Raw genomic sequence first — 13,945 nt, 5'->3', positions numbered from 1 at the left:
GAGGTAGTTGGGTTTGGGATATATTTGGAGGAGTCACCCCAATAAAACTTGGTATTAGACATTGTGATCCTAGAATGTTCCTTAAGTAGGCTTCTTATTTGTATGTTTTTGCTTTTTAATTTTTTTAAATTTAAGAGCTAGTACAGTTTTGTGGTTAGACATGCAGGCTCCAGAGTTAAATGGCCTAGGTTCAAATAGAAGCTGTACCACCTATCGCTTGTGCAATCTTGCAAATTACTTCATTTCTCATTTGTAAAATGTGGCTAATATGAGCAGGGAGCTCTTACAAGGAATAAATGAGATACCTCATATAAAACACTTATCATGGTATACAGAATATGGATTTTTGATTGCTTCAATTTGGGGCAAGTACACACTGCTTAGATGTGATAGTGAGGACTGGCAAAATAAAATAACTGAGAAGAAAATTCAGCATTTATTTTCTAATATTGTTTGATAACCAGGAAAATTTTCAGAAAGCAAATTACCTTTACACAAAGCATGGATTGTATCAATAATAATTCTAATAGGTGACTTGAAAAATTTAGCTTGTACCTTCTGTACAAATCCTGTACAATACTCAAAATGGGCATTTTATCCTCTTGGATTTAATGGGTTTTGGTAAGAACTGCAAACAAGATAGCAGCTGTACGTGGCACTTGAAAATTTTCATCTGCTTATTTACTTATCTTATCAGTGACATAATTAAAAATTCTGAATTATTACCTATTCAGCTAAGAAACTGCCAAAGGTCAAAAATCTCTGACGTTGGTTCTCAACATGTTGACAGGGCAAAGCAAATGATGCAAAAGTTTTAAAACGTTTTCAGAGCTCAGCAAAATTTTGGCCAAGGAAAGTTTTCCTGCAGGAAACATGGTATAAACATCTATTTTTTCCTACCCTTTCAGAAAATGGAATTGTGCACTATATAATAATGCATAATGCCAATAAACTCTTCTGCATCCAATTAGCTATAAAAAGAACTTACCATCAGGGGCCGGCCCTGTGGTGTAGTGGTTAAGTTTGTGTGCTCTGCTTTGGCAGCCCAGGGTTTGTGGGTTCGGATCTTAGGTGTGGACCTACACACTGCTCATCAAGCCATGGTATGGTGGAGTCCCACACACAAAATAGAGGAAGACCAGCACAGATGTTGGCTCAGGGACAATCTTCCTCAAGCAAAAAGAGGAAGATTGACAACAAATGTTAGCTCAGGGACAATTTTTCTCACACACACACACACACAAAAACACTATTTCTTTTGAAAAATAGGCAAAGATTATTTTCCAGTAAAATGTAAGCAATCTCCTTGCACAATATAATGATCCAGGCTTGTTATTTTCCGTTCCAGTGGTTCGTAAGCAGAGATACACATCAGAATCACTTGCGGCGGTGTGCCTCTTCAAAACACCCCTGGCCCCAGCCCCTGGCAGGAGGTAAGGCTGGGACTCTGAGGCTGGAGCACGGACACGTTCATGTTTACATGCTTCCTAGCCTTCAACAGGCCTTCCATTCGGGCCGTGCGGCAGTTTGGATAATCTGAAAGCCCTTCTGCTACAGAACACCTAGAAGTGCCTGATAAAATCAGGCATGCATCCTTTTAAATGCATAATTAGGATGGTTAGGGAAATACTTGAGGGCCAGAATCAGAGCTGGACCCACAATTCCGCGAGGTAAGCAGCTGCCGACACTGTTTCCCCTGGAGGAGGAAGAGAGTACTCCGATCCTTGTAACCAAGTACTCCAATCTTTGGGCTTGAGTTTGAACAACTTTTGGGGTCCAGAAAAAAGGCTCTGGGAGCAGATGAGTGGGGAATTGGAACTAAGAACCTTGTACTAACTTGGGACCCTGAGAGGGCTACAGTGGAGTAGAAAGAAAAGCCATCTATCAGCTGAGGTAGAAAACAAAAAAGCTGTCCGCCCAGGTCAGAGCTTTGAGTGAAAAAGTATTTATATATCTATGAGAATTTATAATTACTGCCTTTTGTCTGGTGGTTTTCAGTCTGAATTTACATTACCTGTGTGGTCTGGCAGCCCCGAGCTGAGAAATTAGTATAAGAAATGGTCCCAGGCTGGGACACTTTCAGGGCTCCTGGCAAAAGCCAATGCAGGACTTCTCTTGAGGGATACACTCTCAAGCCGGACCAGCCCATGCCTGGGGGAGGGGGCGCTGCGTGGGAGTCATTTCAGCAGAGGCCAGGCTCTCCTGGGGTGTGGAGCGACTGAAGATGGCTGGACTGCCTGACCTCGGCAACTGCCCTGCTCCCTGCAGACCCTCATAGCTGACTTCTCTAAGTCCCACTTCTTTCTGAGGGTTCGAAGGTGTACCCCTGATCTGAGAATTTGCTCAGTGGGATGAGAATAAACGGGTGACTCTATTTCACCATCCTGTCCCCAGCACATAAGAGAGTTAGTGTCTTGCGTAAGGATGGGCATATTGGAGTGCTCCTTTTCACTGCTTCTCTTGGATTTTGGAGCCGACCCAGATAAGGGGCTGCCCTTCAGCCATTGCCTGTAGATATTACGAGGCCGAGAAGCCAGTACCTCCGTGGGGCTATGAGTTCATAGACCCAAATCACCAGACATCTGAAGAGGACAGACACCTCAAAAGAAAGGCGAAAAACTGGAAACCATGTGCCAATTGTAGTAGAAATACTAACAAACCAACCGAGGATTTGAAATAAGTATGAAAGGACTTCCCCTTCTGGTTAGCATGTAGACAGTTGCAAGGGACTGTCATTCTCACCCTACCAGTGATTCTGAAGTAACTGCCCATTGACAACTGCTACTCAGATCTACTCAGATCTAATCACCTGTGGAGCAGTAACTGCATGGGTAAATGTACACGGGCTGAGTTTGACAAGAATGGTGATCTACGGTGATAACGTTTTCATGCTTGTGCTTACATTTTATTCAGTGCCGTGTAATTTTATCTTGACACTGCTTCGTCAGTTAGGGATTAGTTGGGGGAGATGTAAAGATAAATACACCACTGACAGAATGATTGATTACTTTGTGGTTCATTGGAAGGCCAAAGATTGTTCAAACAAACAGTTGTGAAATTTTCCCTAATCGCTTGTCATGGAGGTATAACCCTATATTAAAATCAGTGTGCCAGCATTGTAGTATTACAACCAGTTTTATAAGAAGAGCCTGCCAAATTTGAATTTATTTACCAATACTGCACTTGCTGGTTTTCTTTTACAAATTGTATTTGCCTATTCTACCCTTCTGTATTGAAACATTCCACATGGGAGGGCCCCTGGCCTTGATGTGGGGAGTCGCCTTCAGAGGCTTTGCGGAAACCCATGTGTCAATCAGAAATAAGGATTGGCCAGCAATGGAGCCCTAGAAAACAGCAGGGAGGGCTAGGTAAACATGGGCACTGCCTTTCTATGCACTCTCCTGGGGAGATATTCTCGGAAACCTACTGCGTGAGGTGCACTAAATTGGCTAAGACTAGCTCTTTCTGGAGAGCAGTGTTTAGGATGGGTAGCCGAGGGTGCCTTAGGACCAGCTGTAGCCTGTGTACTTGTTAGTATACTTTGGGTTCCAGGAGTCTCAATAAATATCCATAATGCCTGACACTTCAAACCCTGAAATTAAGTCAGGCTAAGAAAGCCCGATTCTATTTTAACATTTAAACCCTCTTTCTTTGCTCTAATTCCATATACCTTAAGCCACCTTCTGATAATTAGACATCCTGTATAGCTTGTGTAAAGGAAAAAAATGTACTGGTCAGACAGATAAGAATAAAAATGTCCACACAATAGTTATATTTCTCAATTAAAATTAATCATGAAGCAAATTGGTATGTAATATTTAGTCCCTTGTGGGTTAGTGTGAATCAGGATCTCTGAGATAAAGCTCATGGATGGCCACAACTGAGGGCAAGACTTAGGCCAGGATGAATCCATTAAGGTAGTAGCCATCCTGCTAGTCCTTCTTGGCTGTGCGCCTTCCTTCCCGCATCTACAGCGCGTCTGGCAGATAGTCTAATCCCCACTGATGGAGAACTTAAAACCAAAAGAAACAGGATGAGGAAGCTTGTGTTTGCAGTGTGGTTTCTTACCCCAGCACTCTATTGAAACGCCGCCCTCAAAAGTCAATAGCAACCTCCTGGTGGCCCAATGCAATGTCCTCTCAGTCATTATCCTACATTCTCTTTGTTACTCAAAACTATTGACCATCGATCGTCTCAGTTCACAGGAATCCTATTTGAGGTAGTCTAGACCTGAAAGAGGCAGAAGGGTGAATCTGAGCCAAAGTTCAGGAAGCTAAACACAAAAACCAAATATTTATTAGTCATCTACTAATTATGGATGCTAGGCATTTTCTTTTAGACTCCTGAGATATATAAGTGAATAAAACGAAGACCCCTGCCCACACGAATATGAACATCTCCAGGAACATTAATAGAATAAAGGATCAGATTCTCCTTTACGTTCTTGTAGGTTTTATTCTCACTTTTATTGCAGTACTTCCAACATATTATTGCAATTATTTGCTTATGTGTCCGTCTCTCCTTCCTGGACTGTAGGCTTTGGGATGGCAGAGGTGTCATATCTTATTATTCTGACACATGGCAGGCATTCAATAGATGGCAGTAGAATGAATACCTGAATGAACAAATGAATCTGGACTGCTAAACAGGCTGTTGAGCTCTAATGTCTTAGAGAGATTGTACTTATCTTGGTCTTAGAGGAAAATAGGTTTTATATTGAAAAGAAAAATAACACAAAGCAAGAACACTGTACTAAAGGAATACTAAACAGGAATCAGTGCTTCTTTCTGTCCCCTGCCACTGTCACCCTAGGCAAGGCCACCATCATTTCTCTCTGGATTGACAAAACCATCTCCCAACTGGTCTCTGCACCTCTTCCAACTAGTCTTCTCTCTCTCAATCTGTTCTCCATAATGGAGCCAGGCAGTGTTCTAAAATACAGCTATGCCCATGTCACTCCCCTCTGGAAAATTTTGCCATGGCTTTGCATTTTAGTCAGTTGTTGCTGTACAACAATCCCCCAATCTCAGTGGCTTACCAAAATAAATATTTATTTTCCTGCTTTCAGATCTGAAGGTTGGCAGCAGTTTGGCTCATTAAGGCTCAGTCAGCTGGGTAGGACCCCAGGCTTCCGGTTGGGTTTAGGTTTAGTCCATGAACCATCATGCTAGGGCCTAAACTGAAGGGGCAGCAGCTACCTGAAGCATGTCTTTTTCATGGATGATTGTAGGGGCGCAAGAGGGCAAGCTAAACCAAGTGAGCTCATTCATAGCTTCTGCTGGCCTACTTTGCTAACATTCCATTGGCCAAAGCATGTCACATTGCTAAACCCAACTTCAAGGGGCAGGGACATGCACTCTGCACACTGTGAAGCTGTGGTCAGTTCTGTAACATGAAGGGAGTGAAGAATTGGGAACAATCCAGCCAACACCACTTTTCCTTGACCTTAGGGTCAAGTCCAAAACCCTTTTTTCTTTTTTTTTTTAATTTTTATTTTTTTCAGATGTACATCATATTTCGAATTCTGTATACATTACATCACGTTCACCACCCGAACACTAATTATAGTCCATCCCCTCACATGTGACCCTAATCACCCCTTTTGCCCTCCCCCTTCCCCCCTTCCCCAAAGGTAACCACCAGTCCAATCTCCAATGCTATGTGTTTTTTTTTTTTTTGTCATTTTTCTTGCAACTTCTTTGCCTCCCTCACTGCGTTCTGCTCACTCTATTCTCCTGATCACCTTTCAGGTCCAATAATGGGGTGTGCCATTCTCACTTTCAAACCTTCATCCATGCTGTTGCCTTCTCCTGACGTACTCTTCCCTCTCTCTTCCCCACCTCTGTCTTCCTACTCCCACCCACCCCAGGGTATCTGTGTCTCCCTCCATCAGTGTACATGTCACCTGCAGGACTGAATGAGTTGCTCCTTCTCTGCCTTGCCAAAGCTCCAGCACTTGATTTTATCAGAGCCTTTAGCACAAAGCATTGTTTTCTTTAATTTAATTGACTGTCTCCCCTGATAGACTATGAATGACCTTCATGAGGTTGGAAACTGTGACTCTATTTCACCATCTTGTCCCCAGTACCTAATATAGTTAATGCCTTGCATATAGGGAGTACTAATTTTTTTTTTAAGGAAGATTAGCCCTGAGCTAACTACTGCCAATCCTCCTCTTTTTGCTGAGGAAGACAGGCCCTGAGCAAACATCTGTGCCCATCTTCCTCTACTTTACACATGGGACGCCTACCACAGCATGGCTTTTGCCAAGCAGTGCCATGTCCGCACCCGGGATCCCAACCGGTGAACCCCGGACCGCCGAGAAGCGGAACATGCGAACTTAACCACTGTGCCACCGGGTCAGCCCCCTCATTTTCTTTTTATTTGACCAATGTATACATGAGTGACAACAAACAACAGGGAATACATTTGGTTTGAGGATCTGCTCAAGGTAATCTATTTTGAAAAGTCTAGTACATAGACATGTCTAAAAGACTCATGGCAATGAAATATGTGCATAGCCTTTGCATTTTTCAAAGTCTTCTCTACTTTCTTCTCTTTATTTTCATTACTCAAATCTTCCCTTTGTTAGACTTTTGTCATCCACACACTACATTGCAAGACAGCCTACAGGTGACCCTAGTAGTTTGAAGAGAGACTTTACCTTGTGGCTATAATAAAAAAGACAGAACTGGGCTGATAATGTTTGCAACAATTCGAAGGATACAGCTGGAATAATGATCAGCTCTTGTGGCTGATTTGATACCAAGGGACAAAGGCATCTCTCCCAGGAGGGAGTGGTAGGATCTGTCTTTGTAAGATATACTGCTCCAAGTTATTTGTTTATAGCCAGAAGACTAATTCTTTTTTATTTATTTTATTTTTTATTTATTTTTTTCTGAGAAAGATTAGCCCTGAGCTAACATCTGTGCCAGTCTTCCTCCACTTCATATGTGGCTTGCCTCCCATGGCTGACAAGTGTTGTAGGTCTGTGCCCGGAATCTGGACCTGCGAACCCAGACCACTGAAGTGGAGTGCATGAACTTAACCAGTAAGCCATGGGGCTGGCCTCCAAGACTAATTCTTTTTTTTTAAAGATTTTATTTATTTATTTATCCTTCTTCTCCCCAAAACCCCCCAGTACATAGTTGTATATTTTAGTTGTGGATCCTTCTAGTTGTGGCATGTGGGACGCCGCCTCAGCATGGCCTGTTGAGCAGTGCCATGTCCGCACCGAGGATCTGAACGGGTGAAACCCTGGACTGCCAAAGTGGAGTGTGTGAACTTAACCACACTCGGCCACGGGGCTGGCCCCCAAGACTACTTCTTAATCAATGCATTTCTGAGTGAAAAGACCCAGATGTGACATGCTAATTTTCTTTTTTAGAGTGTGTCAATTTATGCAAGTCTGACTTAAGGGCTGAGAGACTTGATCAGTGACACCTGAATAGCTGCTCTGCCTGAAAATATGAGCAATAATGTTTTGTCTCTGGAATTTGAGGAAGAAAATTTCATTAAAGACAGGAGCCATTCCTAGTCCCCAATAAAGGGCAGACAAGAAGGCCGATTAAGGGTTTGAAAGTGATTGGCTGGTGGGTGGGGTGGGGTAGGAGGGGGAGGGTGTGCATGGGGGATGGGAAAAGTCATGGAAGAGACCCAAATCTTCCAGGTCCCAGCATATGGATTTGTTTACTTCAAGAGGTAATTGCCAGCTGAGGCCCGTGTTCTTGCAGCTCATTTCGAATTCTGATGATAGAGAAATTATTCCTTTTTCTGATGATGAGAAATCTGATGCAAGTTGCATGGGCTTAGAAATGTCTATGCTAGTAATTTGCTAGATTTAAGGATATAGGATTTCACAATTAGATTCTCATTTAAGAAAAACCATCTTGCTTATTTAGAGAATTAGTCTTTTATTAGTCAAAATGGATTTGCTTCTGAGGCCTAAACTACTTGGACTCATTTCAGGCAAATGTTTTCTAAGAGCTAAGTTCTTAAATTGAAAGAGAAACATAAGCCAACATAATAACATATTTAATGAACTGCACGAATGCCTTGGAAAATCCCATCCTGGCCAAACAGTAGAACAGAAATTACAACCGAAGGTGCCAAATAGCTTCCATTTCCCCCAAAGGCCCACATCATCTTAGGTCACAGTATAGACTCATGCATTTATTGATTTTTTATTTTCTGAACTTCTTATATAAAGCCTGATCCTTTTAAAATTTGGCCTGATTTTCCTGGCTGATGTAAGGGCGTGATTGGCAACACTGAATTGATTGTTTCTCAGATGAGACCAGTAATCTCTCAGGAAGAGTGTGTGTGTTTGTGTGTGTGTTGGGGAGCGGTAGGAGATGCTTATGAAGAGGCTTTGGAAACTACACTTTACATGCCAGAGCAGGGATGTGGAGAGTTCTAGATTGTATGATTAACCTCTTCCAAAATGTGTATCTCTCATCCTTTGTGTTGTGACCCTTCATCTCCTAATTACTTCAAAAATTGTCATGACATTCTCAGCACAGCTGCTTGAACTTCACAGTGGCCTTGGGGACTTCCCCTTGCCCATTTCCTCATTCATCGGACAGTGAACCTCTCAAAGTGCAGGTGAGTATTGTTCCGGGGCCCAGAGAGAGGAGCCCAGCAGGGCAGGGCCTGGGTGGGGAGTGGAGGTGAGGGGACTAGGGCTGAGGGCTGGAAGAAGAGGGCAGTTCTAGGATCTGGAGTACTGGACGATCGTGAATTGTAGGGTGAGGAAATGGCTTCTCAGCGTGCACATTTCTGAAGTTTCAGGGAGAAGTGCTGGAAGGAGAATTTTCATGGATGGATGATCTGCTGACCATGCTCTTCTAACTCGGCTCCCTAAATATGACCTTCTCCTTAGGCTTCTTTCACTGGTGATGCAGCTCCCACCAACAGCACTCTTAGAGCTCTTGTAAATGGATCTAAGCCAGTGTGGCTGCTCAGGCATCACTGAATTCTTTGGTTAATATAGGGCAGTAGTTAACAATCAGAGACAGATGAGAGTCATGGATCTCCTCCTTCACAACCAGGGGGGATATCACTGTAAAAGCAAGTTGCAGACCAAATTCTGCCAAACATACAAACACTTAGAGGGAACAGTCACCAAACAGGCAACTTGTTCCTGTGAGTCCAGTGACTTTACTGTCAGTCCCTTAGGCATTCCAACAAGCACCCACCCCCAGAGGCTTCATCGAAGGCAGACTCAGCACTATTCCGAAGACAGATGAGCAGGCCTTTTAGTCAGATCAGACCTCATTGTCCTTTATGAAGGGAGCAGGACACCAGATCAAATAGAAGTCTGTGCCTACATGTTAGGCTGCTGGGTGTGCTGGATTCTTATTTTCTCACTTATGTAAGAGCTGTAAGGCTCATGCAGTCTTTCTGGCCCGTCACCTATCTCGAACACCGCTCATTTCACCAATGAGAAATTATTTCTAATACCCCTTAAGTTAATACAAAAGCCCTGGGGCAGATTCAGATGGCCATGTTGGCATAGCTACCCTGAAATGTGAATTACTGATCAGAGCCCTTTAGTGTTCACTAACTGCCCCTGGGGTGTAGATTAAAGTACATTTTCACTCACAAATTTAGCAATTCCTGTGCTCCTCTCCCCCCAAGAATCCCCACAAATGATATTATAGACATCATTCATGGAAATAAAATAACTCAATAAAATCCCTGCCACTTAGAGGAAAGCAGTGCGCGAGGTTATTAAGCCATTGTTTCTCAATTCCAGACTCTTCTTTGTCCTGCTGGGGCAGGGGCTCTGCAAACATTTCTGCTTTGCCAGCTGTCCCTGTTAGGCTCTGCCTATAGGTGCACTGGAGGGATATTGCAAGGCTGGAAGAAAGAGAAGAGCCTGCTCCTCCCCATGTCCAGCATCAGCCAGCAGCTGCACTGCACTTTATCAGCAGCAGTGGGTTCCAGCACCAATTGGTTCCACTTTCCAGGTTGTTGTTAGGAATCCTGGAGCCAGCCTCGCCGTGCTCTCCTCAGAGACATGAGTCCAAGGTCCACAAGGCCGTCTTCTCACACTTCTGAGGCACCAGCACCAGCTAAACAACTCCCCCCTCAGAGGTTTGTGTCCCAGCTCCATGGGGCCCCTCCTCTGAGCTTCTGGGTTCTGGCAACTGACTTCTTTCCTTTGCTTCCTCAGGCCCAGGGTCGGTACTGCTTCTTGCAGTTACCGTCTTTGGGTTACCTCAGTGTTCCCCTTTTGCTTTCCCAACCCTCCAACACCTGCCTTACTAAATCCCTATATTAAATTTTCTCTGTTAAAATAACTGGTCTGGGTTCTGTTTTCCAGACTGGATGCTGAGCAATACAGTCAGGGTCTAAAAATAAGAACAAAAGCAGAAAAAAATATTCTAGGAACTTTACAAAGAAAATTTCAAACCAATGGATTGGTTTACAAGGAAAAAACTAGTAGAATATGATTATCTTTGAGCAACCCATGATCTAGAATGTCAGTATGGCAGGCCTGTATCAGATAATAAGAATATTTTCCAAAATCTAGTTATCACAGTAATCTGACAGCAGGTATTGGGGAAGCAGGTATTGAGTGGCTGGGAGTTATAGACAGTGTGCCAGCTAGTCTCTAAAGGGTCATTCAAAAGGTCATCCAAAGATAATCCTAATAATACCTTCCCTCTCTCTACACACATGCCACTGTTAACATCAAGGGTAGAACTTATTTCCCCTCCCTGTGAATCTGGCCTGGCCTTGTGACTGGCTTTATGCTGACATTCTGGAAATTCTGAGCTCAGTTGTTAAAAGGACTGGCAGCTTATGTTTCTTCCTCTTGGGTTGCTTGTTCTTGAGACACTCCCTCTCATAACCCAGTCACCATGCTGTGAGAAGCCTGAGCCACATGGAGAGGCCACATAAGGGAGAAATGAGGTACACTGGTCAACAGCACCAGCTGAGATCCCAGCAGAGAGCCAGCACTTACTGCCAGCCATGTGAGTGCACCATCTTGAATGTTCCACACCAGTAGGGCCTCCAGATGACTGCAGTCCCAGCTGACATTGTGTGGAGCAGGAGAACCACCCAGCTGAGCTTAGTCAACCAAGAGACTGATGAAAGAGATGAAATGGTTGTTTAAGCCCCTAGGTTTTTGAGTGTGTCGTATGTAACAAGAGAGAACCAAAACAGACAGGAAGCCCAGTTCCCAGATACTGGAGTCCAAGCTCACTGGTAGGAAACTTGGTGACATGGTTACTGAAGTTGGTCAAACCCATTCTAGCAGGAGTATTTGTACCCTCTACCGAATGATTCTTTTTTTTTTTTTTACTTTTTATTAAGATTATGATAGTTACAACCTTGTGAAATTTCAGTTGTACATTATTGTTTGTCAGTCATGTTGTAGGTGTACCCCTTCACCCTTTGTGCCCACACCCCATCCACCCTTTCCCCTGGTAACCACTAATCTGTTCTCTTTGTCTACATGTTTAACTTCCACATATGAGAGGAGTCACACAGAGATTGTCTTTCTCTATCTGGCTTATTTCACTTAACATAATACCTTCAAGGTCCATCCATGTTGTTGTGAATGGGACAATTTTATCCTTTTTTATGGCTGAGTAGTATTCCATTGCATATATATATATATACACCATATCTTCTTTATCCAATCATCAGTTGATGGGCACTTAGGTTGGTTCCATATCTTGGCTATTGTAAATAATGCTGCGATGAACATAGGGGTGCATGGGACTTTTGGAATTGCTGATTTCAAGTTCTTTGGATAGATACACCATAGTGGGATGGCTGGGTCATAAGGTATTTCTATTTTTAGTTTTTTGAGAAATCTCCATACTGTTCTCCATAGTGGCTGCACCAGTTTGCATTCCCACCAGCAGTGTATGAGGGTTCCTTTTTCTCCACAACCTCTCCAACATTTGTCACTTTTTGTTTTGGTTATTTTTGCCATTCTAATGGTGTAAGGTGATTATCTTAGTGTAGTTTTGATTTGCATTTCCCTGATGATTAGTGATAATGAGCATCTTTCATGTGTCTATTGGCCATCCATATATCTTCTTTGGAGAAATGTTTGTTCATGTCCCCTGCCCATTTTTTTGATCGGGTTGTTTGATTTTTTTTGTTGTTGACTTGTGTAGTTCTTTATGTAGTATAGCGATTAACCCTTTGTTGGATATATGACTTGCAAATATTTTTTCCCAATTGGTGGGTTGTTTTTTGTTTCAATCCTGTTTTCCCTTGCCTTGAAGAAGCCGTTTAGTCTGATGAAGTCCCATTTGTTTATTCTTTCTATTGTTTCCCTTGTCCAAGAAGACATGGTGTCCGAAAAGATCCTTTTGATACTGATGTCAAAGAGTGTACTGCCTATATTTTCTTCTAGAAGCCTTATGGTTTCAGGTCTTACCTTTAGGTATTTGAGCCATTTTGAGTTTATTTTTGTGAATGGTGAAAAAGAATGGTCAATTTTCATTCTTTTACATGTGGCTGTCCAGTTTTCCCAGCACCATTTGTTGAAGAGACTTTCTTTTCTCCATGGTAGGCCCTCAGCTCCTTTATCGAAGATTAGCTGTCCATAGATGTGTGGTTTTATTTCTGGGCTTTCAATTCTGTTCCATTGATCTGTGCACCTGTTTTTGTACCAGTACCATGCTGTTTTGATTACTGTAGCTTTGTAGTATGTTTTTTTTTTTTTAAGATTTTATTTTTTTTTCCTTTTTCTCCCCAAAGCCCCCCGGTACATAGTTGTGTATTCTTCGTTGTGGGTTCCTCTAGTTGTGGCATGTGGGACGCTGCCTCAGCGTGGTCTGACGAGCATTGCCATGTCCGTGCCCAGGATTCGAACCGACGAAACACTGGGCCGTCTGCAGTGGAGCGCGTGAACTTAACCACTCGGCCACGGGGCCAGCCCCGCTTTGTAGTATGTTTTGAAGTCAGGTATTGTGATGCCTCCAGGTGTGTTCTTCTTTCTCAGGATTGCTTTAGCAATTCGGGGTCTCTTGTTGCCCCATATGAATTTTAGGATTCTTTGTTCAATTTCTGTAAAGAATGTCATTGGGATTCTGATTGGGATAGCATTGAATCTGTATATTGCTTTAGGTAGTATGGACATTTTAACTATATTTATTCTTCCAATCCATGTGCATGGAATGTCTTTCCATCTCTTTATGTCGTCATCAATTTCTTTCAAGAAAGTCTTGTAGTTTTCGTTGTATAGATCTTTCACTTCCTTGGTTAAATTCATCCCAAGGTATTTTATTCTTTTTGTTGCGATTGTGAATGGGATTGAGTTCTTGAGTTCTTTTTCTGTTAGTTCATTGTTAGCGTATAGAAATGCTACTGATTTATGTACGTCGATTTTATACCCTGCAACTTTGCTGTAGCTGTTGATTGTTTCTAATAGTTTTCCTATGGATTCTTTGGGGTTTTCTATATATAAGATCATGTCATCTGCAAACAGCAAGAGTTTTACTTCTTCATTGCCTATTTGGATTCCTTTTATTTCTTTTTCCTGCCGAATTGCTCTGGCCAACACCTCCAGTACTATGTTGAATAAGAGTGGTGAAAGTGGGCACCCTTGTCTTGTTCCTGTCCTCAGAGGGATGGCTTTCAGTTTTTGTCCATTGAGTTTGATGTTGGCAGTGGGTTTGTCATATATGGCCTTTATTATGTTGAGGTACTTTCCTTCTATACCCATTTTATTGAGGGTTTTTTTTTTAATCATAAATGGATGTTGGATCTTGTTGAATGCTTTCTCTGCATCTATTGAGATGATCATGTGGTTTTTGTTTCTCATTTTGTTAATGTAGTGTATCACGTTGATTGACTTGCGGCTGTTGAACCATCCCTGTGCCCCTGGTATAAATCCCACTTGATCATGGTGTATAATCTTTTTGATGTATTGCTGTATTTGGTTTACCAGAATTTTGTTAAGGATTTTTGCATC

At 42.6% G+C, this 13,945-nt stretch overlaps 1 protein-coding gene across 1 annotated transcript in view; it reads left to right on the top strand.

Moving 5' to 3' along the window:
• The window catches only part of SMPX (small muscle protein X-linked), a 124,811-nt gene that overhangs the window by 4,688 nt on the left and 106,178 nt on the right, over window positions 1-13,945 (top strand). The window contains exon 2 of the mRNA XM_014847923.3: window positions 1,349-1,433. The gene's annotated coding sequence lies outside the window, so the exon portion shown is untranslated. The remainder of the gene's footprint in view (window positions 1-1,348; window positions 1,434-13,945) is intronic.

The sequence above is a fragment of the Equus asinus genome, chromosome X, assembly GCF_041296235.1.
Source record: "Equus asinus isolate D_3611 breed Donkey chromosome X, EquAss-T2T_v2, whole genome shotgun sequence".
NCBI classification, from domain to species: domain Eukaryota; kingdom Metazoa; phylum Chordata; class Mammalia; order Perissodactyla; family Equidae; genus Equus; species Equus asinus.
This window is presented reverse-complemented; position numbering and strand designations above follow the sequence as displayed.